General features: G+C 53.7%; 1 long non-coding RNA gene across 1 annotated transcript; it reads right to left on the reverse strand.

The window, feature by feature from the left end:
* Positions 1 to 1,274: 1,274 nt before the first annotated feature.
* Positions 1,275 to 15,237, reverse strand: LOC144232993 (uncharacterized). Its single transcript, XR_013335565.1, has 4 exons — positions 15,052 to 15,237; positions 12,547 to 12,903; positions 2,540 to 2,585; positions 1,275 to 1,836 (listed from the first exon to the last, which is right to left on the reverse strand). It is a non-coding gene; the product is annotated as an uncharacterized LOC144232993 (long non-coding RNA).
* Positions 15,238 to 21,297: the final 6,060 nt, after the last annotated feature.

Here is a 21,297-nt window from a genome sequence, read left to right on the forward strand (position 1 = left end):
TTATTCTTACCTTACCCCAGCCTCGTCCTACCCTTCAGTCTGTTTGCTGTCTTTGCTGCTGTTACCCCTTGCCGCACGCAGCTACAGCTGATCTATCTTCCTTTCAATGCTTCTGACAAATGCCACCCAAGCCTGCTGCAGCCCCAAGAAGGTTCTTGGAAAGTAGAACAAAGTGCTGAGCAAGACCTCTGGGGGGCACCTTCCAGGCACACAGCCATACATCTAGGGGACCGAGGCCAGTACTGGCCCTTCTGGCACCAGCAAGTCACCCAAGGAGCACAGGCCAGCTCCCCCAAAGCCACCAGGGAGCTGGGACTTGCGGGGCTGTGGGTGGGTAGGTTGAAATGCCACAGGACTGTCATCCTCACATTCAGGAACTTCTTTCTTCATAGAAAATACCCCTGATGGCTAATTCTGTATTAGATCGGAATTTGGAAACATCATTTCTGATCGTGTTTTCCAGCTCAGTCGGTGTTTGAGATGGGGAGCAGGGGGTTCGAGTGGCCAGTCTGCCGTTTTTTATGTCATCACACCCTGGGCTTACATTGTGAGACCTCTGCTGGCTGCTGCATCAGCAGGACTGAGCTGCGGTGATGAGAAGAGTCACCAGGGTGCCCCCAGCCAGGACAGAGGCAGTGAGAACGGGCAGTCGGATGTGGCACACTGAGAAGGTATGGACAGGGGTCTGCAGGCACGTTGGAAAGCAGGTCATGAAAACTCTGGATCTGCCATTACCTACCGGACTCCCACGGAGCCTCCTGACTGGCCTCCCTGATCCCAGCTCAAACTCCTGTCACCCACTCTCAGCAGAGAAGCCGGCACAAGCCTTTCAAACACCCAATCAAGTCACATTACTCCCGTGCTCCAGCGTCTCTTCTCAGCTTCTTACCACGGCCTGCAGAGCCCTGTACAATCGGACTCCTTGCACCCCCTCTGCCCACCCCTCCTAACCCACTCACTCTGTTCCGTGCTGGCCTCCTTGCAGCCCCTTGCACTCACCATATAAGTTTCTGCCTCAAGATCTTTGCACTCGTGTTCCCCAATACTCTTGGCTCCTCCCCCTTATGCACCTAGGCAAATGGCACCTCTAATAAGGTGCCAGCTTTCAGCTGCCTGGTGCAAACAGCAGGTTCGGCCACTCCCACTGCCCTGGCACTCCCTGCTCCCTGTGCCCCCCTTGTTCTGCGTGCTGCCACAGATCCTGTCTTCATAACATTAAAGTCATTAACTTTTTAAAAATGTTTTAACATTTATTTATTTTTGAGAGAGGGAGACACAGAATCCGAAGCAGGCTGCAGACTCCAGGCTCTGAGCTGTCAGCACAGAGCCCGACACGGGGCTCGAACCCACGAACCATGAGATCATGACCTGAGCTGTGAGATCATGGCCTGAGCTGAAGTCGGACACTCAACTGGCTGAGCCCTCCAGGCGCCACTGGCAGCTCTGTTATTTGATCGCTGTCCTTGCACATCCCCTCACCCCACAGGATGCTGGTGCTGTGAGCACGACACAATGGTTTTCCTCACATCTGTGTCCCCAGCACTTGCACGGTGCCCGCTGGCAGGATGGTTTAGTGTCTCTTTCCTGAGGTCACAAATTAGACAGTCTCATGAGAGTTACAGCCATTCTGCTCAGAGACTCCACCCATGAGAAGGGAGGAGAAGCCAGCACACCAGTGATAGTTTTCAAAGGACGGACCCCACACTGCAGACAGGCCCAGGGAGGGGTCAAGTGGTGTCCTCAGGACACCTGGGCACGATGGCACAAGGGGACCAGGCAGCTCACAGCCCCATCAGAACGATCTGCCTCGTCGTTTCTTGGTCCACCTAAGGCTTCCTTTGAAGAAAAACAAAACAACACATTCCTGAGCCTTAAAATAACGTTGGAAAAACAACCAGTCCACAAAAATTAACTCGAAATGGATTAAAGACTTGAACGTCAGACCTGAAGCCATGAACCCCTAGAAGAACACGTGGGCAATACCTCTCGCATAGCGGTCTGGGCGAGGGTTTTTGTAGATGGACCAAAAGCAAAGGCAACGGAAGCAAAAATAAACAAGTAGGATGATATCAAACTAAAAAAGCTTCTGCACAAAAAAGGAAGCCATCAGCACAATGACATCTCTCTGCCAAATGGGGGGATGATGTCTGCAAGTCATGTATCTGAAAAGGAGTTCATGTCTAAAATATACAGTGAACTCCTACAGCTTGATAGCAAAAACAAAACAAAAATCCCAAAAGACAAAAAGCAATCAAATTAAAAAATCGGCGGAACAATTGAGCAGACGTTTCTCCAAAGAAGACACCCAGACAGCCAACAGACACATGAGAACATGCTCAACCTCGCTGATCTTCGGGGAACTGCAAATCCAAACCACAATGAGACACCACCTCACACCTGTCAGAAAGGCTAAGTTTAACAGGAAACAACAGGTGTTGGTGAGGGTGCGGAGGAAGGGGAGCCTTTGTGCACTGATGGTGGGAACGCAGACCGGCGCAGCCGCTCTGGAGAACAGTGCGGAAGGCCCTCCAGAACTTACCCATAGAGCTCCGCGTGATCCAGCGAGTCTACTTCTGGGCATCAATCTGAAGAAAACAAAGACACTAACTCGAAAAACCATCACTCCTCCCCCTCCCTCCCCGTATTCACCACTGTAGTATTTACAACGGCCAAGATAGGAGGAAGTCAGGTGCCCATTGATGGATGGATAAAGAAGACAGACAGGTAATAGAAAGATAGATGATAGATAGATAGATAGATAGATGATAGATATATCTCACAACACACACACACAGTAGAATATTATTCAGCCATAAGAAAGACAAGGACCATATGATGCCTCTTACATACAGAATCCAAACACAAAACAGAACACACCAAGGCCACAGACACAGAGAACAGATTGCTGTTGCCAGAGTCAGCGGGTGGGGAGATGAGTGAATTGTCTTTTTGTTTCTGTTTATGTAAGTTGAATAATAAAAGAGGGGGAAAAAAGAAAACAGCTGGTCAACCCTCCAGGCAGAGGTGGTACCTAAGTCCTATGCTCTGGCTCCTGTTTGGGGGGGGGGGGCTGCCACTGTCCCCGGAGGTCCAGAGCTCTGCTCCCTGATCCCAAAGTCCCCCGTGAAGGGGTAGAACATGGCTTCTGTGCAGTGCCCTCCTGCTCCCACAGTATGGAGTCCGAGCCCATAAACATCCGCCAAAAAAAAAAACACAGAGCATCCTCAAGACATAAAACAGTTAAAACCAAGAATTCACCGCCTATTTCCTTTCTCCTGGGGACCCTCTGGCATCTCTCCGCTTTCACCGTCCTTCCTTAGAATTAAGTTTAATGACTGGCTGTGATTCAGGCCGCGCGGTTGCCAAGAGCTGAACTTCGATGTCACGTTTTTCATTGGCTTCCTTGCATTGGACAGATTTATACCAAGTTTAGACTCTCTTCTCTGCTGTGTTTACAACAGATGCTAGAGAAATAAGCCAGGAAGGGGGAAGCAGACATTGCTTGTCTGCATAAACTTCCATCCGCTTCCCCAGTAGAGGCAAAAAACCCTGCAGGGCGGCAGCGCAGACCCCACAGACACGCACAGGGGCCTCTCCTATTAAGGACACACTGAGGGGATGAGGCCCCGGTGGCTGCCGCCTGCCCCGTCCAGCTCTTGGAGGCTGGGTGGGGTCTCCGGGAGGGCTTCGGCTCCTCACAGGGTCCCCGGCCCCCTGTGGCTCCTGATCCTTCACTCAAGGTCCCCTGAATCTGTCCTCCCCTCCCTGCCCCTCCCCGCCGGTGCTCACCCCCACTCACTCAGCGCACGAAGTGCCACTGGCATGTTCAACCCTCCTTCTGTTCAGAAGTCAAATTGTTTTATGGAGTTTCTACTAGACCTGAAATCACACATTGGTGACGCAGCCTTATGGGGGTCCTGTCGAGTCACTCTGGCTAATTGGACTGTCACTCGGGGGAGTGCGCATCAGCCCAGAGCATTTGTGGCCGCCCAGGGGTATAAGCCCTGGCGGGCAGCGCCAACCTCTACCCCGGAACTGACAGGCCCCTGGGTGTGCGTGGACGGTGGCCTGGAGAAGAACACACCGAGTGAGCCCGGATCCATCCAGTTTCAAGGCTAAAGGAAACCGTCCTGCTCAGAGTAGTGTCTCCATCCTCCTCATCCCCGGATGAGCCAGCGCACACCCGGGCCTCGCGGTCAGGGTCAGAGTAAGGGGTGTGCGTGCTCTCGAAGGCATTCCACGTTGATCTGGGATGCGCTCACGTCCGCTTGAGGGGCGCCCTGGGGGCCGGCAGATGCAGACGCTTTGTGGCCTGCGCCCAGGTCTCCCGGACGCTCTCCTTGGAGCGATGACCCAACAGCGGCTTTGCCCCGACACAGGCCCGCAGACAAAGCAGAACTGTGCGCCCAGCGGTCAGGGAGGCTGCAGGGAGCGCGTGTCTCCCCAGGAGGTCACGGCCCCTAAACCGCGAGGGACCCAAGGCCCACCTTCCCTGAGGGCGCAAGCAGTTCTCCTGGATGAAAAGACGGCCCTCCAGCCTGTATGTTCCCACCGTCGAAAGTCACATCACCTGCTCTCACCTCCCAGATCCCTGTTAAAGACCTTCTTGCCTTGACGTTGCTTAGCCCTTTCGTGGCTGTGTCTCCTGGACCCCATTTGGACAGAGCACCTGGGGAGAAGGCCTGTGGGGACAGCGCCCCAGGTTCGGGCGGACCGTGGGGCCGAGAGAAGGACAGGAAGCACCCCCCCCACTCGACAGCCCGCTTCTGCCTCTTTACACTTGGATCCTGTGAGTCTGGGGGTGGTTGGGAAGGGTCTGTGGTTTAAGCACGTAGGGACAGGGGAGGGCTCATGCGGGGCACCCCGAAGCCCTTGGCCCACCTGGCTCTGCAGCCCCACACGGTCCCCGTCCAGCCCTACGGGGGACAGGAGGACCCGTGTCCACACGGCTGTGCAGAGGTCACCACAGAGCGGGCCGGGGTCCCTGCCGGGCCCGAGGGGAGAGTGACACACCTCGGGTCTCACCAGCACCCTCCACATTCCGCCCTGTGGTCATGCAGGTGTCTCCCAGAGCCTCAGCCTGGGCAGAGCTAGGATGGCTCCCCAGGTACATGCGGGCCACCGACCAGCCATGCGGTGGCCCCACCAGACTCGCCGCCCCTGCGCTGCCCCCGGGGGCCTTTCAGCTGGACAGCAGCTCCACGCTGCCCTTCTGTGCTCTGGGCGCCCCTCAGGCCACCACGTGCCCTCTGGCCGGTCCTCGGCCATTTTTCCCATCCCCTTGAGCACCCAGCCCTCTGTCTGCCCGCCGGGCCCCATCCTGGGCTCCTGTGGTGGCTGGAACTTCTCTCCACCCCAGAAAGCTGCCTGGGCCCCACAGGTGGGACCCGACACGCGCCTTGGCGTGGGTCTGCTCCTCGCCTTCCAGACAGCACAGCGTCCTGTCCGCTGACAGGTACACAGCCCGCCCAGCAAGGCAGGGGGGAAGCCAGAAGAAAGACGCCAACACCTCGACGGCCCTGTGAGCCCTCGGTGGCTCAAAGGAACTCTGAGCCTGGGGACCGTGGTCAGTGTCACGGGCCTGCCATCCACAGGCCATGATCACACGCACCCGGGGCTTACCCTCCGGGCCTTCATTTCTCCTTCTTCACATGGGACAACAATGTCCCTTTCTCACCACAGGAAGGAGTCACGGAAGGAGTCACGGAAGCAACACACCACGCCTGGCATGCGCCAACACCCAGCCCCTCCTCCTTTCTAACGGGTTCTAAAAGCGACCTTCCTCCCACTAGAAAGCCCGGATCCGGACAAGCAGGTCAGGCACAGCTGGCGGGACGCGGAGGGTCTCACGCACAGGCAGGGCCCCATACGGCTCTTTCAGCAGGTGCAGAACAGGGAGGTCCCCTCGGGCTCAGATGGTTTGCTACATGCAAGCGCGGCAGGAGGAAGAGCGGCCAAAGGTCCTCGTGTGGGCAGCCACCAGTGAGGGGACACAAGGCAGCTGTGTCACAGCTGTGCCCGAGGGGGGCAGGTGGAAGGTCTCGTCCCTCCTCGGAACCTGGAGAGGCCGTGAGGAACTCTCATGACAGCCCCCTCCACCCAGGGAAGCGACTTAAAGATGGCAGTTCCCCACAGGCCCCCAAGATCAATCCCGGGGTCTGAGAAGACCACAAGACATTCTGCAAAGACCTGCGTCCAGCCACAGCCCCGGCCTTGCGTGTGGCCCATGCAGTCACCCGGGCCCCAGGGAGGAGCCAGCCACCTTCCGGTGGGACAGAGCACACACAGAACGGCAACCAGCAGGACCCCACGGTGAGGGCCTTGCTCAGAGCTTGGCATCTCCTCCCAAGGGCACCAGTCACCCTCTGAGAATTAGAAGCAAAATAACCACCTAACCAAGCTGGCACTGGGTTTGACTGTTATTTTTTCTGAGAGCAGAAAGCGCTCTGAAGAGAGTGACTATTCAAACCATTACTCAATGCAGAGGGCAGATTTTTTTATGAAATAATATTAAATAAGAACAGATATTAAAGTTGGCTCCATTTCATATCCCAACTAAATGCCATTAAAAATGAAGCAGCTAAGAAAACATTGTTCCAGCTCTTCTTACCGGGTTGTGACGGCACTGCGCTTCCTAAGTTCTTTGTAGGCGGACACATCTTTATCCTGCGAGAGGCCAGCTTTTCAGCAGGTGCTTCAGAAGGAGGGGGCTTTTTGCAGGGGGAGGGCGGGCAGCTACCAGCGTAGAGTCCCGAGGAAGCTGGAGTTTGGGGCAGGGGACAGAGGCTCACTTCACTCAGTATTTACTTGGTGCCGCACAGTCAGATCAGACTTCGCGAAGCAGGACCTTCTGCTCCCGCAGCCAAGAGCCCAGGGGCTGAGAAGGGGCCAGGCCTGTGCGGGGTGGCCACCGGACACCCTCAGGGACACCTGCCCTGGACGGGAGGACAGCCAGCCCAGGGTCCCCCTCCCCCACCCCGGGAGGGCTGCCAGGTGGGCGTGAAGCCGGCTTCCAACCCCCGCTGCCCCGCTGCACCTGCCCAGAGTGGAAGCAGGTGAACCTGAAGTAAATGAAGAAGCAGCCTCTATACTTTGGCCCCTTTGCCAGTGAGGAAAGGAGGCCCCAGAGAAGGAGGCTGTGGGGCACCCAGGTGGCTCAGTTGGTTGAGTGCCCCACTCCTGATCTCAGCTCAAGCCTTGTTCTCAGGGCCATTAGTTTGAGCCCCGTGTTGGGCTCCGCGCTGGGTGTGAAGCCCACTTAAGAAAAACTTTATGGAATCTTCTCAGCTGCCATAAGAGAGAAAACGGGCACCGAGGTTGTTTTCTCTAGTTTGCTCGTGCTGACGACGGACATGCTGACCTATCAGCCCGCAGAACGTTGTTGTCCTGAGGACTCTTCTTGGTTTCATGGAATCAAGATTCACGATGTCAGGAAGGAACATCTCAAAGCTGTTACACACGCGTCCTGGAGAGGAGCCCAGCCGAACTCCTGAGTTTTACAGTTAGTTTTCACAGACCATCTGTGAGGACCCCGCGTCGGATCCCAGCCCCTCCCTGGGAGCAGTGCCCCAGGCCGGTGGCTCCAGGACTCCAAATCCACACAGGCCCAGAGCCCACTGGCCGGGCTCCTCCACCTTCCCCCCACCCCCCAGGGATCCCCTTCCAAGAACACATGACCACATCTCATCCTGGAGCCAGCTGGGCCCATTCCTGCCTCAGGACCTTTGCATGACTGAGCCTTCTGGACAGGCTGTTCAATGGTCCTCTGTCACATTTTGGTTTGTTTGCCTGTCTCCCCAGCAGAAAGCAAACTCCTGAGAACACCAGGCCTCCTCCTCTCTGCCCTCCTGCAGCCACTCAACGAGCAACTGTACCAGGCAGCATTCCAGAAGTGAGTGAGCGGGGCGGCAGCCCCGCCTCAGGGAACCCATGCTCTGGGCACTGGGAGACCACAAGGCAGGGCCACGGGGAGAGGCAGCTATAGCCCGCAGTCTCGACAGCCCGGGTGACCCTCCCCAGGGAGGCCTGCTGACCTGCCCGAGGTCGTAGCCCCCAGCTCAGTCTCCACCGTCAACACAGGGTCGGGGTGGGGGAGACACAGACGACGGGATTTGGGTCCTGCCCCAGAGGACAGAGGTGCCTGAGGCAGGTGGTGGAGAAGCTGTGACTCTGAGTCGGGGCCAGGCCAGAGCACCCATGGTGCAGGGAGGGAGGGAGGGACAGCCCCGCGGCCGCCGCTGGGGCAGGGGGCCTTCCCAGGGGACAGCCTGGGGCTGGGACTGCCGGCCCCCCGCCCGGGCTCTCACACTGCTCATGTCCCTCCACGCCCGACCTCCTGTGGGGCCTCAGGGGCACCCCGGGTCACAGCCAGAGGGTGGCCTCCCTGACTGACTGTGACCTCCTCTCCCCAGCACCCCTGGAGCCGGCCCCGAAAGGGACTGCCACGCGCAGGGCCATCCTCTGCCCGCAGACGCTGCGTCTACACCCGCATCCCAGAAACACCGGCCCCTCCTGGGGCCTTGCTCCTGCTGCTGGGGCTCAGGCCGCACCAAACCCCCTCCTTGGCACAGCCCCGAGGGAGGGTGGGGGACTGGGGCAGCGGACACACGGTCACGGGAGAGGCTAGTTAACCTGTGTCCGTGAGCGGGGCGGACTCTTCGATCATAAAGAGCCGTGTCCCAGGTCAATAAAACCCCAAAAGGATGCAGGCAGACGCTAAAAGGAGGCCAGCGTGTGTCCACCTCGTCTGGAAAGCCGCATGGCTCACACGCTGTTTGGTCATAGGCCCCGGGCTTCGGCTGGTCAGCGATGGGACGGAGAGCCCAGCCCGTCCACTCCCCTGGCCATCCGCAGGTGTGGNGCGGGCCTGAGGGGCCCCTTGGCCTGGGGGCGTCCCAGCATCACTGGAGAGGAACACCCTAAGGACCGTGCCCTTAGAGCCCGGAGAACCTGCCTGTCGCCCAGGCCCCCGCCTGTGTGACTCTCCTCCTTCAACTTCAATCTCACAAGACAACGTGAATCCTCAAAAGCTTCCGTGACATGAAAAGCAGATACAATAGCAACATCCTAGCCCGTTAGGACTCAGAAGATGGAGTGAACCCGACTGACCTGTGAGGAGCCGGGCTCCCGTGCAGCCAGCACGACATCCAGAGAAGCTTCCAGTGAGCGCACTCGCGGCAACCTAGGGAATGGGGATTGTGGAAGCCAACACCTTCCACAAACACCGACCCCGAAATAAGAGTCATTGTAAATACATTTATACTCATTACTTTCTTTAGATTTTTTGAAGGGTAAGTCAGTGTGCAAAAAGGAGAGTTTATGAAAGCGCAGGGACAGGACCTGTGGGCAGGCAGAGCTGCACTGGGGTCCTGACGGGTCACCCATTACATACCCTCAGGTTNGGAGATAAAGGAAGTAGACTCAGGGTCCTGGAGGCTGGGACAATGTTAAGCCAAGATTCCCTTCTGCCTCCAGCAAAGTGTCATCAGGCGGCAGCTGAGCGCCCAGAGGGAGGTCACTCTGCCTGTTTCAGGGACTTGTCAATAGGCCTTAGGCTGTAAGGGAATTTTTCATTTGCCTTAGTTTCCCTCATCGCCACAGCATGCACTTAACCGCCTTCCTTTGTTCTTGGGTGTCAGGGAGTGTCCACACAGATCCCACCTGGGTTAGCCTGCACTGTGCCCTCAGCCCGCGCCCCATGCTCCCTCATCAAGACCACCTCCATGCTTCCCCACTGTGTCTCAGGGATATTTTTACTTCAAATCCCCTGTGGGGAGGTGGGGCACTGTGATTAGGGCCCCTAACGGGCTAATAAGTCTGGGTTCGGGGCTGCACACCAGCCAGAGCCCAGGACACCAGGGGAAGTTCCATGCAGGAACCCTATCTGGAGCCCCTTCCCCCTCCCCAGGCAGAGGCTGTGGGGAGTGGGCTCATCAGCTTTACAGTAGAACTTTGGCCTTGGAAGCAGCGGGATGTGCACCTCATCAGGCTAACTGGAANCCCATGTTCCCTCATCAAGACCACCTCCATGCTTCCCCACTGTGTCTCAGGGATATTTTTACTTCAAATCCCCTGTGGGGAGGTGGGGCACTGTGATTAGGGCCCCTAACGGGCTAATAAGTCTGGGTTCGGGGCTGCACACCAGCCAGAGCCCAGGACACCAGGGGAAGTTCCATGCAGGAACCCTATCTGGAGCCCCTTCCCCCTCCCCAGGCAGAGGCTGTGGGGAGTGGGCTCATCAGCTTTACAGTAGAACTTTGGCCTTGGAAGCAGCGGGATGTGCACCTCATCAGGCTAACTGGAATCCCAACACTGGCAATATTGGAATTTAGGCAAGGTTTGCAGTTCCCTTGAAAATGTGTCACCCGACGCTGGTGGGGCGGCACTGTAGAGTCCCCACGGAGAGACCCCTGCCCTGCTGGGTCCCCTCTCCACTCCCTGCTGGGCTGGGGACCCGCTCAGGTCTTCCTGGTTTGTTGGAGAAGGCACCCGCTCTTGCTCTTTATTCTATACATTTCGGGGGGTCTCTTTGCATGCTCAGACCCACTGAATTTGTGAAGCCAACCGTGCCCTCGTTTTAAATAAATCTCATATTATGCTGGAGGGGAGGGGGAAGGCGGAAGCCACGCGAGAGGGGGTTGGAGGGAAGCCATAATCCGAAGTGCGTACACAGCCTTTATTTTCTTTAAATCCCTCACACTAAATTAATGAAAATTATTTTTTTGCATCTCAACAAAACAACCTATCTCTGTCCATTAAAACTACCTTGCCTTGGGGCGCCTGGGTGGCTTAGTCGGTTGAGCGTCCGACTTTCGCTTGGGTCATGATCTCGCGGTTCGTGGGTTCCAGCCCCGCGTCAGGCTCTGTGCTGACTGCCAGCTCGAAGCCTGGAGCCTGTTTCAGTCTGTGACTCCCTCTCTCTCTGACCCTCCCCTGCTCATGCTGTGTCTCTCTCTCTCTCTCTCCTAGAAATAAATAAAAATATTTAAAACAAAACAAAACAACTACCTTGCCTCGCTCCCGGTTACGTGCAGGAGCCCGGACGGTCGTACATGCGTGCACACTCACAGACTCACACACACACACACACACACAGTCTCCCAGTGGCACACGCTCACAAGTTCGTGCATACACATGCACCTGCACCTGCTTGTGCACACGCTCACACCCGTGCACACGCTCCTCCGGAAGTGTGTTTTCAGTGCAAGGGGGAGAGTACTGGAAATACGGCCTCCCGAGAACCCTTCCGCCTGCTCTTTAAAAGCAGCTGAGGTGCCCACACAGAAGGACAGACTTCGCTCTGAACACTTGCCCAGACACTCTTCTATTAGTCTACACTGCCGGCTCCTAGTCCAGCCCGGACCCCCACTCGGGAGACCCTCTCCACGGGACCCGGGGAGCCGGATCCTCCTAACGGCACACAGGTGCATTTGCGATGGGCACGTCACTGGGGGAGGTCCCGCACACCCTGTACAGACGCTTGGCTAAGAGACACCCTCCAGATCAACACTTATTATGGAAATAATAATCAAGGGGAAACAAATGGACGGCCGGCCTCGGGGGTCGGGCCCTTGTGACTTTGCTCTGGCTGCGGGAGTGGGGGCGGGGCTTCGCTGCGCATGCGCTTCCACAGAAAGCCCTTTCGCCCACTCGGCGCCCCTGCTGCCCACGGTCAGGGGCGGGTGGTCCATGCCTTTAAGAACCGTCTGCTTGGAAGAGACAAGAGGGGCAGCCTCACAAAGCAGTCCGTGAGCCGTTGTGGGTAACTCCCAAGGGTAACCGCGCCCCCTCCCCCAGCGCTCTGGTCCGGGGCAGACCCGCATCCCGGCCACGCTCAACACCTTGCCAGGCTTCACCCTGTAACATCTGGCTTCCTTTTTTATCCTGTGTCCTCAAATTCAGAGAGTAATTGCAACTTCCTCAGTCTGGTGAAGAACGGTGGCCTCTGCATCGAGGAGAGCTATTTGAAATCGCCCCGGGAAACAGCGCAGAGAAGGCAAGATCACCAGAGACGTGGAGGGGGGACCACTCTGGGCCAGGAAACCACAGAAAGCGTCCCGGTGTGGCAAACACCCATTTTAATGTAAGGGAACGCCACCGAGACTTCTACAAAAGTGTCGTGACTCCAGAACATAAGTCACGGTGGCCAATGGCTACGCAGGACCATGGGATAGACAGAGACGTGTCAGGTCAGAGGAGGTCGGCTGGGGTGCTGCAGCACGTCTGGAATTTATTATAAGTAACAAATATGAATGAGCAGGCTGCGTCTGAAATACCTATTGGGGTCTCCAGCAACTAGACCTCCAGGTGGATCTTTGAAAACCCACGCAAAACATTAGAAGGATAAAGAAAAAAAAAATAAAAGGGAAAAATATTTGCAACCTGTAGCACAAATGATTAATAACCTTAAAACGTGGAGTTTCTTCTATAGAGAAGAGAGAAATGAACAAGAAATCCACAGGAAAGTGGGCTAAGACGTGAACAATTGACACATGAGTTGGAAGTGACCGTCAAGTACAGGAAAAGATGTTCAATTCACTCACTTACACACAGGGTTCTTTTTTTTTTTTTTCCAATAAATGCCGTATACTCTGTGAATGTAAATTCCTTTCCTTATGATTTTCTCGATACATTTTCTTTTCTCCAGCTTACTTACTGTAAGAAGAACGTATACAGTACATATAACACACAAATATGTGTTAATCAATGGCTTATGTTATCGATAAGGTGTCTGATATCGGTCAACGGTAGGCTATTAGGAGTTAAGTTCGGGGGTGAGGGGGAGACAAAGTTATACGTGGAAGGTCAGCATCCTGAACCGCTGTGCTGTGTTCAAGGGTCCAGTGTACACTGAGGGACCACTTCTCACCCATCAGACTGGCAAAAATCCAAAAGACTGACCACCTATAACAAAGTAAGACAGAGCAGAAAATGAATAAGTCTGCCAGGAGGAGGAGATTTAATGGGTTGGCATGTGGGGGGCGGGAATCTGGGGGACCCTGAGGGGCCAGCACATACTTCCTGCCAATTCTCCTGCTTGAGAATCTGCAAATAAAGAGAAAAGTCCCTATAGTTCTGAGGTCTTTAGATCCAAAGGTTTTACTCCAGAAAGGAGTCTCGTGTCACTTTTAAGGTGTTTGAGACCAGAAATGAACTGCAATTATGCAACATGGAGACCTGCCATGGCCCCCCCTTAACTTTGGATGGACTGCAGTGAAGCAGTGACGGGTTGCTCCCTGAGGCCCCCTAACAAAGCGCAGCGCATACCCTCCCCACTGTCCTTTATATTCAGAGTCAAGCATATAATCAAAACTTATCAGATGTTCAGAGAAACAAGAAAATAAGGTCTACACTAAAGAAAGCAGGCTATGGAGGTACACTGAGGCATGACACCGATTTGGGGAACTGCAGACAAAGATTTTACAGTACCTGTTAACAAATATATTACAGTAACTAAAGAAAAACATGAGGATGGATTAAAAGATGGGTAATTTCAGCAAAGAAATGAAAACTACAGAAAAGATCCAAATGGAAATTCTAGAATGAAAAAAATAGAATACCCAAAATTAAAAACACATTCAGTTGGTTTAATAGAGGCCGAACAAAACAAAACAATCAGTGAACTCAAAAATAAGTTAATAGAAAGGATTCACATGGAAGCACGGAAAGAATAGAAAACAGCTATTGCAGCTTGCCCCAGATGTAGACAATATCAGACGTGGCTGTGTTCACAGAAGGAAGGAGGTAATAGAGCAGCCGTATCTAAACAGATAACAAGCAAGAACTTCTCGACATTGTCAGTTGCCAGGGCAACAGTTCAAAAGCTCAACAAATCTAGGATGGAGAAACACAGAAAATCTACACCAAGCTACGTCCTAGTCAAACTTCTGAAAACCAAAGAGAAACTGGGTAAAAACACCCAGAGGGATAATAATTATATTCCATAAACAAAAAGAGATGCAAGTGGCTTTTCCTAAAGACAAAGGAAACAAGAGTGAGGAAAATGAAGTATCTTTTTTTCAAACATTGAAGGTTAATATTTCCAACCCCAAATTCTACAATTAGCAAACATATCCTTTAGAAATGAAGTTGAAGCAGGTCATTTTCAGAAAAAAAGGAAGCAGCAGGTCTATACTGAAAGGAACACCACAGGGGGACCTTCAGGCCATCGGGATTGTCCAAGATGAAAGCACGGGTCTCCTAGGAGGAACACTGTGCACCAGAGGGAGTCAACACGTAGCCAAAGACAAAACATAAAAAGATGTATGTCAGACTATTAATTCTTTAAAAAATGTTTTTAAGGTTTATTTATTTTTGAGAGAGAGACAAAACATGAGGGACATGAGGGGAGGGACAGAAAGAGAGAGGGAGACACAGAATCTAAAGCAGGCTCCAGGCTCTGAGCTGTCAGCACAGAGCCCGATGCAGGGCTCAAACCCACCAACCCTGAGATAATGACCCGAGTCAAAGTCAGACGCTCAACTGACTGAGCCACCCAAGCACCCCCAGGCTATTAATTCTTTAAAGCAAAAGTAATAACATTATACTGTGTGTTTTATAACACTTGTGGAAGCAAAACATATTATCTCAATAGCATAAGAGCAGATGGAGGCTCCGGTAATAGAATTATGCTGTTCTAAAGCTTTTACATGGAGAAGTGGTCCGATATGAACTCACAGTACCCTGAGAAAGGCTTAGTGTAGTAATTATAATGTCTAAAATCAATAATCAAAAAAATACAAAAAAGCCAATAGAGGACAGGAAGTAGAACTTTAAAAGATACTTAACGAATCCAAAAGGATGTACAGAGAGAGAAGCAGGACAAAGATTCAATGGGACAAAGAGAAATTAAACAGGAAAACGGTAGACTAAGCCCAGTCATATCAATGATGATATTAAATGTTAATTAATAAAAACAGTCCAATTAAAAGACAGAGATCAGTGGACTAGGCTCAAAAATAAAAATAAAGACCCAACCACCTGCTATATAAATGATGAACTTTAAACACAAACACACCATTAGGTTTAGATTAAAGGATGAAACATATATACCTGGTAGACACTGATTATAAGAAGATAAGATGGGGGGGTGCCTGGGTGGCTTAGTCAGTTAAGCGTCCGACTTTCGCTTAGGTCATGATCTCACAGTTCGTGGGTTCGAGCCCCGCGTCAGGCTCTGTGCTGACTGCCAGCTCGGAGCCTGGAGCCTGTTTCAGTCTGTGACTCCCTCTCTCTCTGACCCTCCCCTGCTCACGCTGTCTCTCTCTCTCTCTCTCCTAGAAATAAATAAAAAAAAAAACATTAAAAAAAAAAAAAAAAAGAAGTGCCTGCTTCTGAGCACGAACCTTCATGAGCCTCCGGCTCTGCCGAGGGGCACGTGAGTAGGATGGACCCAAGGCAGCACAGCAGAGCTCTGAACATAGAGCCCAGATTAGAACCACTGGCCGCAGATGGGGAAACAGTACTTGTGACTGATAGCCAAACCAATACCCCACTCAGAGAAACAAAAAAGAGCATCGGCATTCCCCCAGAGATGATAACAGGACTCTGCACAGAAGTCTGAGGAACGTGACACTCCCCACAGTGAGGACACAGTCAGAAACATCAAGGGAATGTGAGTCAACTCCGGAAGAAAGACAGTGAACAGAGGGCAGCCCCAAGGCAGCCCAGACGCCAACATGACCAGACTTCCAGCAGCTTCTACCACCACGCTCTGAGAGGCCAAAGGAAAAACTACAAGTGAAAGACAAGATTGGAGTTCTCAACAGAGATAGGAAATGTAAAAAAATAAAATAAAATAACCCAATGGAAATCAGGGAAGAGAGAAATGTAGTAAGTGAAATAAAAGCTCACCAGATCAGCTCAGTAACAAAATGGACGTCAGTGGGGAAGAGTTTGTGAATTTGAAAACAGGGTAGGTAGAAATTACCCAGTTCAAAGAACAGAGAGAAAAAGAACGCCAAAAACGGTGACAATGGTAATCAACATAATGTGAGAGAAAGAGAAAGAGATTGACATGGAAAAAAAATTTGAAAAAATATTAGCTGAAGACTTCCCCAAGCTGGTGAGTAACCCAGACTTACAGATGCAAGAAGTGAGAAACATCAAGGATGTTAAAGATAACCTCAAATGAAATCATACCAAACATTTCCCAATCCAAACGCAGAAAACAGAAGATAAAGAAGAGAGATGAAGGAGCTGGAGAATGTGACACATTTCATGACAGGGAACAGAGATGCGTGTAACAAAGGCTACAGATTAAAGGGGAGGCAGCTTTGCCTGGTGTACGGATACCAGGCGTGGGTCCTCTGGGACCTTTGGGGGCAAGCAGAACCATGTAAGGTCCATTCTGCCCCGAACATGAGCGCGTGCACTCCTGAGCGCCTCTGAGGTCCGCATCAGAGCCGGGACACCAGGGAGCGGGGACGGCATTTGGAGAGCATGCACACATGTCCACACAGCTGACTCTGGGTTGAGCGTGGGATCGGCAGCCTACCTGTAGCTCAAGATTAAAAGCTATGTGACACTGGGCATGCTCTTTCCTTACAAGACAAAGTCCTGCAATCAAATCCCCTGTTGATGTCCCCCTGTCCTGGCTTTCAGGCAGATCTGTAGATTCTGTGGATGGTCCAGGGGAGACCGTGGGCTCTGTCCAGAATGTAAGTGCATATACTGTGCTTCTCAGAAGTTCTTTGAGGCAAATTATGTGTAAATCAGTTTTACCTTTTTTTTTAAATTTTTTAAATGTCTTATTTATTCTTGAGAGAGAGACAGAGACAAAGCTCGAACAGAGGAAAGGCACAAAGATAGGGAGACACAGAATCTGAAGCAGGTTCCAGGCTCTGAGCTGTCAGCACAGAGCCCAACGAGGGGCTGAAACCTGTGAACCCTGAGGTCATGACCTGAGCCGAAGTTGGACACTTAACCGACTGAGCCGCCCAGGCGCCCCTGGGTTTTACCTTTTATTAAAAACTCTTCATTGTCTCACGGTAAAGTGGACACGAATACCCATGACAGCTTACTCTTCATACAGCATCGACAATCTCTCAGGAACACGTAGTGATGATTTTAAAGGCTTGATTATCGACGGGCAAAAACGGCTTGGGTAAACTAAGTATCTGGGATTATCCTTTGAAAACAGATGTCTCCATACTTTTTGAAGAAGAATCACTTTATTGTCTAATTTCAAGTATTCGTAAAAGAATAATTAATCCTTAAGCGGGTCAATTAAAAACATTTCGGGAGAGAAACGGATCCTGCAAACAGCCAGCAAAAGAAACGGATGTATCTAAACTACTATCAGACAAGTAGATCACACAGCAAAGGAATCAACAGGACAAGGAAGAACATTAATGATGACAAAGTCAAAGGGTGGCTTCACCAAGAACACGGGAAATTCTCCAAGTGTCGGGTGAACTCAGAACCTCAAAATACACACAACAAAGGCTATCAAACTGGACAGAGAGTTGATTTGGGAGGTAAGTGCTGTGGCCGCTTGGCCAGCTTGTCCCCGTCCCCAGTTCCCATCACCGTCCATCCCTCTCGCTGGGGGAAAGCACGCCCGGCCGAGTCCAGGGACAGGGACAATCACGCTGACCAGGCTTCCTTTAAATCCCCGCCGTCCCCGTGGGTCCTTCATGCTGCCTGGACCCTGCACCGGTCCTGGCCACCCCCTCCCCTGTCTCACCTCCACATCGTCCCCTCCCCCTATCTTTTCTCCTTCCTCACTGGTGGCAGAGCCTTTGTTCTTCGGACCTCTCAACCCTCAGGCCTATCACTGGCCCTCCGTCCATCATGGCCACACTTACCGCTTTGGAAACTGCATCAAATCTCATTGCTTCAAATTCAAAAGTATTTGTATCTGAAGGCTGCCTGATGGATTAGTACAAACCAGGGGACTCCTTGTCTCTGGGCTCTGGAGGCCAGGAGTGTGAAGGGAAGGTGCGGGCGGGGCCACTCCCTCTGGGACTCTGCTCGGGGTCCTCTGGACGCCCTCAGCTCCGGTGGGGACGGCCCCCCGGGCGTCGTGGCCTGCACTGGGTCACTCTCCCCCAGCTCTGCCCCTGTCCCTCTGCATGTTTGTGTCTCTGCTCACGTGGGCACCGCTCAGGGTACTTAGGACGTGCTCAACTCCTGTGTGATCCCCTCTTAACTTGGACAATTACCTCCTTGAAGACCTACTTAAAACTATAATCATTTCCTGAGGCTCCAGGGGTATAGGACGTTTGGCTGCCACTGTTCACCCCAGGACACGTCACCCTCTGCCTGCAAAATCACGTGTCCCACGCGCAATGCATATTAGGCTCAGCTCAGCGCCATCCGCTCCAGAGTTAACTCTAAACCCAACATCTAAGTACTATCCACCCATAAAGTTCCAGGCTGGAGGGGTGAGGGGGGATTCTGGGGGCCTCAACTGGTTAAGCCGCTAATTCTTGGTTTTGGCTCAGGTCATGAGCTCACAGTTCGTGGGTTTGAGCCCCACATGGGGCTCTGTGCTGACAGCTCGGAATCTGCTTGGGATTCTCTCTCTCTCTCCCCCTCTCCCTCTCTCTCTGTGCCCCTCCCTCAAAATAAATAAGCAAACTTAAAAAAGTTCCAAGCTTCATCACCTAACTGTCCAGATGGCCTGGACGGGTGACACTAGGCTGATCCATTCTGGGCAAAATTCCTCTCCACGTGTGGATCCTTTAAACTGGAAAACATGCTACCTGCTTCCAGAGCACACGGTGGGACTTTCCCAAAGGGGGAGCCTAGAGGAAATAAAAGGGCCCTGGATCCCAGCAAGTCCGACAGCCAGCAGGTGGGGTCCTAGGACCACCTGTCTTCTGACTTTCTCAGGGAGCCCTTTGGCCACCTGCAAACTGTCGGTCCACACAGGACGCACTGGCTCAGGTGATCCGCCTCCAACGGCACCAGCACCGTCTTGCTAGTCCGGTTCTGTCTTCCCTTCCAAACCTCGCATTCCCCCTCCCCCAGGAGACACCACCCCCCGGAGCCCCTCCAGCCCTCCAGGCACACAGAGCACTGGCCCCCGTGCACACTCTCTCCCTCCCTCTTGTCCCTTCTGCTGGGCTCCTCCACATCTCATAAGACTCTAGAGGAAAGCCACCGTCTCTCTGTGACCGCACAGGTACCCCCCACCCCACCCCCACACACAGCCACCCACTGCCCACCACTGTCTGGTCCCGCCAGCCTGGGCGCAGGAGGTGCTTGGTGCCCCCGCTGAACGGACAGCTGGACCCTAGCTGGTGTCATTGACCACCACCGCCAGATGACTCAAAGTCTGACAAGATTAACCAGCATGACACCTAGTTCAGCTTTAGCCCATTCAAGTCCAGGTCACGACATTTACGATGGGGGGAGGGGGGAAGGAGTTGGGAAGGGTCCCTGCAGTTTTGTCAAATAAAAAATGACTCAAGACTGAAACGTGATTCTCCCCACGTCGCTGCGCACTGCCACAGACTCGCCTCGCTGTTGCCCGACAGCACGGAGCGGGTAACGGCAGCGCTGCCGCACGTGGTCGTGGAATATTCGCGGGAGTGACGAGGCAGCCTGGGGGCTCCCGAGCGCCCGGCCCCCGGTTCTCCGGCGCCCCCTAGGGTCTTCGCGCGGAACTGGCGGCCCCGGGCGAGGGGATATGGGGCTGGGAAGCCTAGGACCTGCGGGGGGCGGGGGGAGGCCCCAGGGGTCCGCCCGGGGCTTTCCAACCACACTCGCATGGCAACGCTGCAAAAGTGCCACACTCCCTGTGACACTGTCCCAAACACATAGGCTCAGGAATCTGTGGCTGCGCAGCCGGCTCTGGTTTCAGAATCAAGGTCTCCGTGGATAGGAAAGGAGTCGTGCAACCAACCCTGAGGGCTGTTTTGTTTTGTTTTTGGTCTTTGCTTTTGCTTCCTCTAATTTTCAGATGCAACTGGAGTCCCTGTTCTTGGAGGTTAAAGCAGATAATACGCAGCTACAAGGAGGAGGGGACGGGGGCAGCCGGGAGGTCGCGCGCAGCGTGCGGTAAACTGCGCGAGTCCCCAAGGCCTGGCGCGCTGGCGCCAGGAGGGCTGTGCCTCTGCGGGGCTGGGGGCACAGGCCCCTCCGCGCGTCCTTGCTCTCCCCTCCTTGTGGAGCAAGTATTACTCTTGTTTTCTGTCCATTTGCCGTGAGTACATCAGTCTCCCCATTCTAAAGGGAAGGCTCGCACACACCTACGCATGGGCACACCTACCCACGGCGAGGGCAGAGAGGCGGTGGATGCGTGCTGGCTTCACCCGCAGCCACGCAGGGGGCGGGTCAGGCTGGAGGGGGGAAAGCACGGGGGTCCCGATAGGCAGTTTCTACTACAAACTGCAAAACGCCCCTCCAAGATACCTACCCATCTCCTAGAGCAAGTATCCATTTCCAGCTGAGTCCTGGAAAGCCGCCTCCCGCAGGGGGTCTCCTTGGTTTGCATTGCTGACCCACTTGGGAGAAGTGGCAGAAGAGCCTTGGACCCGGTCATTCTGGATTCAATCCTGGACCACTGGCGCCCCCTGTTGGTCACGAAGGGAAGGGGCGCGCGGACACTTGAAAACACCGGGCCCGAGCGCGACCGCAGGGGCGCAATCGCGCCCTGGGACTTCCACCCTGGTGCACACGATTTGGATTGCACAGAGAATCGAGGATCCCAGAAACTCTCCACTCCGACGGACCGGAAAGAACCCAGTACAGGGATACAAAGCGGCTCGGAAAATGGTACTAAAAGTAACCCATAGTGAGGACTATTCGGTTATTAAATACACCTTGTTGGTGCTTGCCTTATTGTTTTTATTATTCTTTTGTGGTGGATGCAAACTCCGCTTGAAAACATAATCAGGGAGCATACCTCCGACAAGAACAGAGGTGACATCAATCTCTGACAAGTCCTCCTAAGGACCCATTCGCTGTCAGCCCCCTCTGCCAGCTGGGGACTTGACAGGAAAGACCCAGTGAGGCTGCACCGCTTTGAGGAGGAAGCCTGGACCCGGCGCACCTGTTTGTCCCAGGAGTGGGGTGGTGGTGAGTGCAAACAGCCCCACGTGTGCAGATAGAACCAGAGACCTCGCGCAAATCGGGTATGCTAACTCAGAAACGTCCCACACCTTTCCCGACCCGAGGACTTAGATTTTTGCAAAGCGTTGCGAGGTACACCCGGTGCGGAGTGAGCACGCCAGTCTCCCCGACACCAGCTCTCGGCGGGGCGACCTCACCAGGCCCTCAGGCAGAAGGGCGGCGGCGTCGGGGTGGCCAGAGGCGCCGGGGACAGCGGGGTGGCTGCGCTGCCGGCTT

Source organism: Crocuta crocuta, unplaced genomic scaffold (genome assembly GCF_008692635.1).
Source record: "Crocuta crocuta isolate KB4526 unplaced genomic scaffold, BGI_CrCroc_1.0 scaffold751, whole genome shotgun sequence".
Classification (NCBI taxonomy): Eukaryota; Metazoa; Chordata; class Mammalia; order Carnivora; family Hyaenidae; genus Crocuta; species Crocuta crocuta.